A 12,824-nucleotide genomic window follows, 5' to 3' on the forward strand; every position below is an offset into this window, starting at 1 on the left:
AAGCGCGCTTAACTGTGGAGTTTTTCCCCACAATCAAGCCCACTTAGCTTGCTACCCCATTTGCAAAACCTTAGCAAGTATTGTGCCTCATGAACCATTCAAGTAGAGATCCCTTGACTCTTTTTGAATTTAAGTATGGGGGTTTACGCAGTGCATTATATTAGATATCATTTTGGGATTCAACTGCGTTAAGTAAGTCATTCACGTATGACCATTTCCATGAGAGGTAGTGCGCTTGAGCCAGAGGATTTCTGGGATGGGTGACCTCCTGGGAAGTCCTGGTTACCGGGTGCAAGCCCCGGAAGTGATGATTGATGCTATGTGATTCGTTCTCCACATTTCACTAGTTTCAATCCCACTTCTTCACCCCTGTGAGCATCACCCGATGCAATGAGTGCTAAGTGAACTATTCAAAAATCATGAGAAATTAGTCAGTTACGACTACCTCTCATGGAAATGGTCATACGTGAATGACTTACTTAACACAGTTGAATCCCAAAATGATATCTAATATAATGCACTGCGTAAACCCCCATACTTAATATTAGATTGTCATCAAATGATTCAGCAAAAGAGAGTACAATGATCCATATCTTCATCCAAACAACTATCCAACAACTTCAACCAAACAATATCCATAAGATGAACCCGATTAAGCTAATAACCAAAACCCTACTTCAGAAGCATGCAATCGACTGTCACTATTTGCGGTCAACTGCCGAACCCTGCGGTCAACAAACGAAAACTTCGGTCAACTGAAAAACTGAACCCTAGGTCCCAATCGCAGGCAAGGCGAGTTGTGCGAGCGCCTAAGAGGCTTCAACCACATGGATGAGCTGGCCTGCGAGCAGTTGCAGCCGAGATTTCCCTATTGCATGCTTGTGGCGGAGAACCAAAACCCTAGAACACACGTGTGAACTTCGAACCCTGCAATTTCGGATATGTGCGAGTCAATCTCTGCAAACCTACCTCAGACCTGTGCGAGCCAAAACCAAGAAAGAGAATAGAAGAATGATCCAAGATGATGTCCAAATGAGGTTGAGGTCACTTGTATGTATAGCCTTCTAAGGGTGTCCAATTTACTTTAGGGCCAACTTGATAAAATATGCACATGTGGGCTTTAATTAAAAAATACACTTTAATTTGTCCAACTTGAGCACTTCAATAATCAAAATTGGTTTTTTCAAAAAGAGGAATCTTGTCCCATGGTTTGAATTTGTCAATTACTGTGAAATTAACTTCTCCTCACTTCTCTTCAGTCTAGTCAAGCCCCTCGTTCTAAAGAAAATCACTTTCTCCACAACTATGTCTCCACCTCTCCCTTAGGCTTATCTAATAATTTCATTAGGCCAAAACCTCTTACCCTAATCTCCTAAGTGATCAATGGATAGGATAATATCCTAAGCCTCACTTGAGGTCAATGGTTGATATTATATATAAGTCACTTAAATAATTTTATTATTTATCCTTAGAACTTTGGCCTACTAGTTCATAATAATTAACTAGATTAATTAATGTACTTTTTCTAAGTTAACCTTAAGAAAGAAATTATAAAACCACTTACTCAACCAAGCAAGCACCTAAATAGGCAATGAAATATCTTCTATATGCTAAGACACCAAGCCAATGTAAAAGACCTTCCAAGGCTACAAAATCAACAATCCCTCCTGACAAGGAAGGGATTCTCCACCACCCCCAACTTGTCCCTATAAAACAAGAACATCCCTTTCACTAGAGGCTTGGTGAGAATATATGCTATCTGCTCCTTTGTGGAGATGTATATAAATCTCACAACACCTCTCTGGACCTTGTCTCTGATGAAGTGGTATCTAATCTCTATATGCTTGGACCTTTCATGAAACATTGGATTCTCAGAGAGCTTAATGCAACTCTGGTTGTCATAGTGAATCACAATGGGCCCCATCTCAAGAACAAATAATCTTGTGAGCATCTTACGAAGCCATATGGCCTCACAACTCGCAAGTCTCATCACCATGTACTCGGCCTCCGCTGAGTTAAGTGCCACTTAATGTTGCTTCTTGCTATACCACAACATCATAGATGATCCCAAGCTGAAACAACAACCTGAAATACTCTTCCTGTCCACTGCACTCCATGCCCAGTCTGAATTTGTGTAGTGTTGCAACTCCACTCTACTAACTTTGACATACCTCAGTCCATACTCCACTGTACCACAAAGAAATCTGAGCACATGCTCTGTTTCCAGCCAATGAACCCTCCTCGACTCCACCATGAGCTAGTTGAGTGTATTCATAACAAAACAAATATCCAACCTAGTGTTGACTAGATTACATCAAGGATTTGATCAACTGTTTGTACAAAGTGGGATCCACCAACTCACCCTCAGAAGTGCTTAGCTTCCTTAAGTTGGTGATCATAGGTGTAGAAATCAGCCTGCAATCCACCATCCGAAATCTCCTCAGAATATCAATTGCATTCTTTCCTTGCCTAAGGAAAATCTCTCTTGGCTGCCACACCTCCAATCCCAAGAAGTAATGCATCAAATCAATGTCCTTCACCTCGAACTTCGAAGAAAGGTCCTTCTTGCACATCCCAATGAGCCTCTTCGATCCCATCAAGAAGAGATTGTTAACACAAAGGACCAAGATGAGTGGCTCACCCTCAACAAGTACACAGTACAAGTCCGGCTCACTCTTGGTGAAGCTCAATCAAAGTAGGTACCCATCAATCCTGGAGTACCATGTGCAAGGTGTCTGCTTAAGTCCATAAAAGGCCTTCTTCAATATGCATACATGGGACTCCCTCCCATGCATCTCAAAGCCCTAAGGCTGCTCAATATGCACCTCTTCTACAATCACCCCATTGAGGAAGGCAGTGTTCACATTCATCTAATGAATCCTTCACTCCATCTTTGAAGCAATAGATATGACCGCCCTGATAGATGCATATTTGGCGACAAGAGAAAATGTCTCCTCGTTGTCTACTCCCTCCTTTTGGGAGAACCTTGTTGCCACGAACATTGCTTTGTACTTCTTGACATGGCCATTTGTTGCATGCTTGATATTGAAGATCTATCGAGAAGTGACCACAAACTTCCCTTCGGGCCTTGGTACTATCACTCAAACATTGTTCCTCATGATGGAATTATACTCTTCCACCATGTCATCCCTCCAAACCTGCTGGTTCGCTGCCTCCTCAAAGGTAGAAGGCTCGAACTCACTGATGCTGCTCGTCAAGGGCAAATAACTGGAAAGTCTAGCTGGTGGTCTACTCTCCATGAAAGTACTGCTAGGAGCCTCCACATGCTCCTCAACATCTCTCAAGGTTTGCTCGATCCATCTCAACCGCATCTTGACATAGATCGAAGGAACATCTCGCTCTTCCTCTTGATTTGAAGGTTGTCCCTGCTGCTGGGCCTTGCTCAACCTTCAGAGCCTCTTGCTCCGGATCCTCTGCCATTGGCTAGATTTGTTCGATGTGACCTCCTAAATGTTGATTTGGGGTAGCATCGAATGTGCTCTAGCCATGAAAATTGGTGGAGAGGCTAAAGCACATGAGATCTCCAAGACCCAGAAATGGTTTGGGCAGATTCTAACCGGTTTGGGAGATATTAAAATAATTAATATTTTTAATGGAGTTCCTAAGTCTAAACATAGGAAAAATAAAATATTAATGGGTATTAATATAAAACTGGGTTAGAAGGTTCCAAAAGTCATGGATAAAACCAAATCTAATCTTAGCCGTTGATTAGATATTTAATCTCGGCTGTTGATGGACCAACGAGAAAAGTATAAGAGGAGGCTTGAGGGTCAGTTGGAGAACACACTAGAGTGATTAGTTATTCTATTCTCTAGAGCGGGGTTTGCTAAGAGAGATAGAATCAGTGATCAACAGCGAGGGGCAGTGAATACATAGTAGAGAGGTAGAGTTGGTACTAGAGAGACAGCGCAGAGCCCGAAGAGGTTGACACAGAGGCAGCTGGGTGCTATGCAGAGGCAACAAGGAGTTGCATAGAGCTAGGAGAGGCTAGCGTGTGAGACACAGAGGGTCTAGGGGCTGACGCAAAAGCTCTAGAAGCTGACGTAGAGGCTAGCAGAGCTGATGCACGGCCAAGAGGCAGCGCTAGAAAGATTTCGTGGGACAGACTAGGTGCTGGTGAGACGGGTAGGGTGATGCAGTCCCTATCAGAGTGACGCAGAGCAGTGGGAGCTGCAATTGTTTCTGTGGGATTGTTCATGCGGTGATTAATCAAATGGAATATCTGTTTTCGAGGAGAGGTAGTACTGTCGAGGGAATTCTCTGTTGGGTGAGCCATTTTTGGCACCCTAGTTGTATTCTGAAAACTGCATAATAATAAAACCCTCTGAATAGCTGCACTGGTTTTCCCGCATTGTGTTTTTCTGGGGACATTGGTCCAAAAATAACGGTGTCACTGCGTGCTTGTTTTCTTTCAGTTGATGATCTATAGATGTTGATATTGTACTTGTGTTTATTTTCAGTATTTACACGGTAAAAAACTTGTTAAGTAATTAAACAAGTAGGAAGAAATAAACCAGATAGTACAAGAAGAATTTCTAATGGGTTAGAATTAGAAATTCCAACATGGTATCAGAGGGTGGTTGCAGATCACAGGAAAACTGAAGGCATCAGTCGAGTAGAGCATTTGCAACAGATTCAGCTGTCCTGAGTGACAATGTTGATCCTTGCAGAAGGCGACAGAGGAAGGAGTGACGCAGAGGGACTGCGTCATCATTTTGGGCCAGAGAAAGGCAGCGCGGAAGCTAAGGGAGGCAGTATCAGGCTCACGCAAAGCCACACAAAGGCTAGGAGCGTTGACCCAGTTGGCTGGGGGAGCTGATTTGCCGGTGCTGGGATTGCGCGGAGCCAAGTGGCTCAATCCTTCAGTTGCTGGGGTATAGGAGGCTGTGGGTAATTTGCGGAGCGAAGCTGGTGGGGCACTGTGGTCAGAACAACACCTAACAGGGCAAGACCAAGGTGGAGGGAGTTACTGCTGACGCGGATTTCTAGCCAAGGAATCCAGATTAGTAGATGATCAGAGTGGGGCAACTTGATGTTGACAGAGGGATTTCCAGAAGGGAAATCGAGACTCAGAGAGAGTCGAACTGAGAACTTCCAAATGGGAAGTTGAGAGACTTAGCAGGAGTCGAACAGAGGACTTCCAGGAGGGAAGTAGAGAGAATCGGAGGAGTCGAAAGAAGAACAGCGAGATGGCCGTGAATGGGCTGAGAGATCAGGATAGGCTGGACGGAGCGTCCAACTTTGTGGTCTGGAAGGCTAGGATCTTGTCCGTTCTAGACAGACATTGCCTCAAGGGCTTTGTCACGAGAGTGATAGCTGTCCTAGTTGACCTGGTAGCTAATGAAAGGTACGAGGAGGCAATAGCGAAGGTTAAGTGCATCATCCTTGATGGGGTTAAGGATCATGTGGTACCACATATTGCCGAGAAGGAAACGACAAAGGAGATGTGGGATGCCTTGAAGACATTGTACCAACATACTTCCATGCAGAGGAATATGCTCTTGGAGAATCATCTAAGGTCATATATGCAGAAGGAAGAGCAGATAGATGTCTTCCTCAGTCGCTTGAAGGAGATCCGTGACCAGCTAACTTCCATAGGGGCCACGCCGGATGAGGAATTGATGGTGAGGACCGCACTAAATGAAGTTTCCGCGGATTGGGAGGTATTTGTCCAAAGCATACTGGGCAGGACGAGTCTTCCAAATTGGGAAGAATTGTGGGCGGCTCTTCGTCAATAAGAGATCAGACGACTGACCAAGGCGGGGAGTAGTGGCAAAGGGGTCAGAATCAAGAAGGAGGAAGAAGTGGATGCGACTCTAGCATCTGTGGGACAGCAGGAGAAGAGGAAGAAGAAGGACCTCTCCAAGGTCAAGTGCTTACATTGTGGGGAACTGAGTCATTTTGCGAACTATTGTCCTAAGAAGAAGAGCAAGGGAGAGGCTTCAGACTCAAAGGCAGCGCCTGCAAAGGCAGAGAAAGAAGTCGAGGAGGATGACGATTGTTCCATGAGTGCTCATGTGCCACTCGAGAAGAAGTGGGGAGACATCGAGCTGTAGTCAGGCAGACTACAAGCGATGAGGGGCAGGATCCTTGAGGTAGCCAACCTCTTGGATTATACCTTGCTACGGGAGCCCCAAAGAGGAGTAGCAGGATTGATGGATGTCGGTAGAGACGGATGCAGATGGAGCAGCAGAGAATGCTATAGTGCAGGAGTCCCGGGACAGCGTGAGGCTAGCAGGTTGCAACAGTGCGAGAGGCATGGGAGTGTTGCACCAGTGCAGGATGGCACTGAAAGGTGTGCAACAGTGCGAGAAGTAGGGAGATGTTGCAGCAACACAGAGGTCAGTAGAGGGAGCACTTGTTAGCGGCAGAGGGAGCTTCAGCATCGGGAGTGTCTCTAGCTTGACAGGGATGTTAGAGTTGGGTGGATCAGTTACTTCTCAGTAACTGAGTTGCAGTGCAGCAATTAGTAGTGGCAGTGCTATAGGCAGCACGATGCAGCATGATGAGAGGGAATGCAGTGCAGATGAACAATCTATCTATAAATATAGAGAACACAAGAATAATAGCAGGCATACGATGCATGCATATGATAGCTACATATGCATGTGTCACATACACCGCACTAGTATTTATATACTAAATTAACTATAAGTATCAAATATCATGACACTTCTTTGAATAGAAGTTCTACTCACCCATCAACACCCATATTGTTTAATGTATCATGATTAATGGGTAAATACTAAATTTAAAATGTATAACGTAAACATAACTATAAAAGATAAATGTTAAAAATTAAGCTAAATCCTAAAAGATGGCTATATAATTATATATTTTAGATTATTAATAAAATTATATTAATAAATTAATAAAATGATTAAAAATTATAAATAATAAATTAATTAAAGAAAGGGTACTTAGTATAACCTTAGGATCTTTATATTAAAAGAAGTATTTTATTAAATCATAAAAGAAATATATTAATTACGTGACATGGAAGGGTGTCACGAGGAGGCAAAGCAGTGGGCTGCTGGTGGGAGGGCGGCCACCGCCAAGAAACAAGATATAAACCACAGAGAAGAATTTTGGAAGGGCGCTGGGAGGAATAAAAAGAACGAAGGAAGGGGATACTGAAGAAGGGAGGATATCCATAAACTGGAGTTACCAATAGAAGGAGCGCGGATTTTTCTGAGGTTTCTGGGCACAGAGGAACAGTTTGCTTCAACTAAGAAGCTTACTGGACTGAGTAGCGAGGTTCTGCTTAGTTAGGCTGGGTGGTTTCGGTCTTTTGGTAACCGAAGCAGAGTAGCTTGAGGCATCATCAACCGTAGGTGCACTCATCAATTCTGTTAGTTAACTTGTAAAATTTCAGGAAATTAATCACAGGCTCATGATGAAAAACCCTTTACTGTATTTAGAATGGATTTACAGACCTTACATTTTGGTATCAGAGGCCGGTTAAAACCCTTTGACCTTACAGACCTTACACCCACCTGCGTTTTCTACCCTCTTAGATTTGTCTTTTTAGATTTTCAGGCAGACCGGAATTTTGTTGGCATAGTTTCACAATTGTAGAAATAGTTTGCCCTTGTCTTCATTTTCTAAATAAAAGTACGAACTGTAGCTATGGATGCAAATGTTTATTTCAGTGTTAGCATCGAACTGCTTTAAAAGAGGGAACTAGAAACCCTTCTTGTACCATATTCATCACCGAAAATCTATGCTTCGATTTGGGTCTATCCTTCCCCAAATTAAAGTTATCGATGGCATCTGAATAGAGTCAAAACATAATTGGGGATGATAACCAACACCCTAGATCTGTAAATCTCAATATTTATTCAGTTACAGAGATAGATAACGAAGTCGGTAAAAATTATCTGGGTGAAGAGATGAAATATAATAATTATGTTTTAAACTTCATTCGATTCATTCCACAAAATCAAACCCTAATGTAAGAAGGAAACGTATTGCTGCTAGAAATCATACTTGGAAAATCTGATGACAAGTTTGTGAGAAACTAAAATAATGATGTGCCAGTCTTTGTTTGAGCTTGGAGGATATCCTATAGTTACAATATATATGCGATCAAACCATATATTATACCTAGCAAACATTAGCATATGCCGCAGTGTAATATCATATGAAATATATGGTAATTACGACCGAGATGTTGGGCGGGGGTTTCGACTTGCTGACCTCCCCATCATCATATATACGCGTTCCACAATATATGCGCGTTCGACCGTCTCTGTTCACTGTTCAACCTTCCGTTCACCATTTAATTGCCATTTGACAGTCTTTCCAAACTATATCGTATAACTTAAATGTTTATATAAATATTAATTAAAATTTATATATTTTAATTTAGTTTTTGGTGCGGAGGTGGCACAGAATAGGTTTAAATTGTTGACGTGTTGAGGCATAGTGCCACGGGTCCATACGTCGGGTGGCACCAGAGAGCAAGTCATCGCTGGTCGAGACCGTTGAAGGCGGGGCTCTAAAAATGCCTAGATTGTATATATATATATATATATATATATATATATATATATATATTTAACGATGTTTAGTTAGTGTCGAACTAATAAACAGATACCGTATATTAATTTAACGCACCATAGGTAGGGTATTAATCTAAACATTAAAATTAAAAAAAAAAAAACAATGTCAATAAACAATGTGCCAAAAACTTTGGATTATAAGCCCGATATTCCATTAATAGATGGGATGGTGCCAAGATGTTAATATAAAATTTATTAATTATCTGATAACAATGTGAAGGCAATAGAATGTACAATTGTAATCCTTCGATCACATCAGTTTACGTTGATAGTTCAACTTGCAATGGCATTATAATGTGAAGTAATTAAACAAAAAAAAGAAAAAGAAATTAAGAGCGCACTCGTAACCTTGCAATTGCCTCATTTAAGATTTGAACTAGCGCGACTGAACCCTTGGAAAATTCAACATGCAATGTAAAACGTATATATATATATATATATATATATATATATATAGTTTGTTTATATACTTAGAAGAATACTTACTAGTTTGTTACATAATGGTGTTTAATTAAATTAATTTAAGAAATTTTCTCTTATATTGAGCTCGGGAGGTTCGATCTTAGAACCTGCCCGAGACCTATTAAAATAGGCGAAGACAATTTAACACTTCTCCAGTGCCTACCATAATTTTTAGGTAAACATTTTGAATTTCTTTTATGAAATTGCAATGAATATGTTCTAATTGATATCCCGATAGTATACATCTAAGTAACATATCCAACATTATAACTATGTGTGTTCTTCTTTAAAGGTAAGGGTTAGTTTGAGTTGTGATGGGTATGTTGATGATGTTCATTGTAACGAGGCATTTAATATTTTAATTATGTGAATGTTATTTAGTAAATAATTTTGATGTTCTACCTTGGGAATTAATAACCATACGCTTCTTTCGAAATATAACCTTGATGTTATGAGATATGTTTTCATAAATAAAAACAAACTGTTATATATAAAAAAAAATAAAAAAATCATTATTACATATTAGGATAGAATATCTTGCATTAGGACAAGGAGGTCGCAAGACCATCCTCTTTGACCTCGAGACCACTAAGATTTGCCTAGCAGATAAAAATAGCAAAAAAAAGCTATACCCGTTTATGAATGTGAAATTGCAAAAAAAAAACTATATGTTAAATCCGAATGTATACCTCATTTTTTTACAAAATTTTATTATGTACACAGGAAACATTACAATGGTAAGGACATATGAGCGACGACGACGTGATCGGGCAGCATCACCATCATTAATGCCACCACCGTCGTCATCATCATCCCCATCGCCACCACCATCATCATCGTCTCCACTGAGACCATCATCAACACCAATCGCTCCAGCACCGGAGTTGATCGTGATAATGAACTTATTGGAAGCCTTATTGGAAACATTAAAAGGGTCAACTATGGCTAAGACCAAAGAAGAACTTCAACCCTTAGCAACCAATTCAGCGGAACCAAAGAATTTTGAGCATAAAATATCAAAAGAAGATATTTCTAGGGAGCTTCAGGAAATTAAACTCCCAAAATTTTCAGGAGGTTGAGCAGGAGAACGTGCTGAAGCATGGTTAGAAGGAATATTCTTCTTCTGCAAAAACAAAAATTGTTGTATTTCAATTAAAGGAAAGTGCCTTGATTTGGTGGGGAAATCTTGAAAAACAACTACACCTCACAATGGATAATGTCCCTTGGGAATTGTTTGAGGAAAGATTCCGCACAAAGTATTTACCTCCATATTTTCAACAACAACAAGCCAGAGCCTTTCATACATGGGTTCAAGATAATAAAACAGTGGAAGATTATGAGATAAGGTTTATGGAGCTTGTAAAATACATTCACTACTTAGATTCTGAACGCTTCATATTTGGGTTAAATCCTCGCATTAGGGCCTTGGTGAGCATGTGGAAACCATCCTCAGTAGCTGAGGCTGTAGAATGTGGCCGTTATGCAGAAGAACATTTAGGAATCAAAAAGGATGTAGGGCCAGCAGAACCTTTACAATCAGGATTTCCAGGAAAGACTCCCGAAATTTCTTTAGTGGAGGTAGCTCAAGACCACTTTATGGTAATAGATTTATCCCAAGAAATGTAGGAACAAGAGCTCCCATGGCAGTTAATACTATAGCCGCTGAATCATCAAACACCAGTCCATGGACATCTCGTGGAACTGCTAATAGAGGAAAAAATTCGAGAGGAAGCAACATAAGAGGACGAAGCTCTTTATCTAGAAATTCACGTCCTAATTCAAGAGGACCAACACAGGTTAATTGTTGGGGATGTGGAGGATCGCATTTTCAATGTGATTGTCTAGAAGCTTCATCAAGTATATTGCATAGGACTGGAAAAGAACCAATATCAAATAATCAGGGTAATCATAGAATTCATGCAGTAGTCAACAACGACCAAGTAGCACATCAATCCACTGTAGTGGAATCTTCAGGTAGTATTAAGGGTATAAAACTCAAAATCCTATTTGATATTAGTGCCATAGATAGTTTCATTTCGTCATATGCATTAAACAAATGTGGGTTGGCAGCTCGCAGACAAAATGATTTCAAACAGGTAGAAATGGCCTCATGAGAACTCCAATCTGTAGACTTAAGTGTGGATCAATTCAAAATTGACCTAGGGGTCTGTACGACTAAATTGAAAGTTTATGTCACAGCCTTAGGAACTTATGATCTTGTCATAGGTATGGATTGGTTAGAAGCTCATCAAGCTTGGGTAGACTGTTATGAGAAAAGAATTCTAGGTATAAATGATGAAGGAAAAGCAATCCAAATTCAAGGAATCAAGAGAAAAATATCTTTACGCTACATATACGCAATGAAAATGAAGAGTTGCTTAAGAAAAAGTTGTCAAGCATATGTAATTCAAGAAGTAAGTAAAGAAAAAGGACTAACCTTAGAACAATATCCGGTGTTAACCGAATTTCTGGATGTATTTCCAAAGGAATTACCAGGATTACCCCTTGTAAGAGAGCTAGATCTCACAATAGAATTGAAACCTGGTACTCAACCAATCTCTAAAACGCCTTATAGAATGACAGTTCCAGAACTTTGAGAATTTCAAATTCAGTTGAAGGAACTATTGGATATAGGACATATTCGACCCAGTATATCACCTTGGGGTGCTCCTGTAATTTTTGTCAAAAAGAAAGATGGATCCTTAAGATTATGCATAGATTATTGAGACTTGAATCGAGCTACAGTAAAGAATCGATATCCTATGCCTCGAATTGATGATCTTTTCGATCAAATAAAAGGAGCTGCTGTCTTTTCAAAAATTGGTCTTCGATCAGGCTATCATCAGCTAAAGATTTCAGAAAGTGATATTTCTAACACTGCATTCCGGACACGTTTTGGACATTATGAATTTATTGTGGTACCATTTGGATTAACAAATGCACTAGAGTATTCATGAATCTTATGAACAGTGTTTTCCGCAAGTATCTTGATCAATTTGTACAAGTCTTTTTAGATGATATACTCATCTATTCCAAGAATGAAAAAGAGCATGAAGATCATTTACGGATAGTGTTGTCTTGCCTCAGAAAACATTAGTTGTATGGGAAATTATCCAAATGTTCATTCTTTCAGGAAAAGATTCATTACTTAGGTCATATCATATCAGGTGAAGGGATTTCAGTAGACCTTGAGAAGGTAAAAGCAATCATGGAATGGCCAATACCGAAAAACGCACATGATGTACGAAGCTTTATGGGTTTAGCCGGTTACTACCGAAGATTTGTGGAAGGATTCTCTAAAATTGCAAAGCCAATTACAACCCTTCAGCGTAAAGGTATTAAGTATGAATGGACTGAGGAATGTAACAAATCATTCTCTGAACTCAAAAGACTACTGACCAGTGCACCAATCCTAAGAGTTCCTAATATGGACAAAGCTTTTACAGTATGTACTGATGCATCCAAACATGGATTAGGTGCAGTATTAATGCAGGATAGAGGAGTAATAGCATATGTCTCTAGAAAGTTAAAACCTCATGAAGAATTCTATGCTACTCATGATTTAGAGTTAGTCGTTGTAGTACTAGCTTTAAAGATTTGGAGACATTATCTAGTAGGGCGAAGTTTTATGCTTAAAAGCAACCATCAAAGTCTTCAATATTTCTTCACCCAAAGAGACTTAAATGCCAGACAAAGACGATGGAGTGAGTTCCTAAGTGAATATGACTTTGGAATATCATATATTAAAGGAAAAAAATGTAGTGGCGGATGCTTTAA

The 12,824-nt window shown here is 40.2% G+C and overlaps 1 protein-coding gene across 5 annotated transcripts in view; it reads left to right on the forward strand.

The window, feature by feature from the left end:
• LOC149255275 (beta-amylase 2, chloroplastic-like) overlaps window positions 1-12,824 on the forward strand; it is a 322,686-nt gene that overhangs the window by 12,165 nt on the left and 297,697 nt on the right. The window lies entirely within an intron of this gene.

This window comes from Pinus tabuliformis, chromosome 7 (assembly GCF_031772625.1).
Source record: "Pinus tabuliformis cultivar Carrire ecotype Pingquan chromosome 7, CPIR1, whole genome shotgun sequence".
Classification (NCBI taxonomy): Eukaryota; Viridiplantae; Streptophyta; class Pinopsida; order Pinales; family Pinaceae; genus Pinus; species Pinus tabuliformis.